This window comes from Eimeria mitis, genomic scaffold, assembly GCF_000499745.2.
Source record: "Eimeria mitis Houghton genomic scaffold, Emh_scaff1479, whole genome shotgun sequence".
In the NCBI taxonomy this organism is placed as follows: Eukaryota; Apicomplexa; class Conoidasida; order Eucoccidiorida; family Eimeriidae; genus Eimeria; species Eimeria mitis.
In genome coordinates this window covers 1,170-1,517 of record NW_013569416.1, presented here as the reverse complement: position 1 = coordinate 1,517, position 348 = coordinate 1,170, and positions in this window count along the sequence as shown.

Below are 348 nucleotides of genomic sequence, written 5' to 3'. Positions count from 1 at the left end.
TAGAGGATGTTTGTTTTTTGAGGGCCCATCAGTTTATAGAGGATGGGGGCCCCATGAGTCACCCTATAAGGCCTGAAAGTTATATTGCTATGGATAACTTTTATACTCTTACTGTCTATGAAAAAGGAGCAGAAGTTATACGCATGTAAACCCTCATAAACCCTCATAAACCCTCATAAACCCTAAACCCTAATAAACCCTAATGAGTCACCCTATAAGACCTGAAAGTTATATTGCTATGGATAACTTTTATACTCTTACTGTCTATGAAAAAGGAGCAGAGGTTATACGCATGTAAACCCTAAACCCTCATAAACCCTCATAAACCCTCATAAACCCTAAACCCTA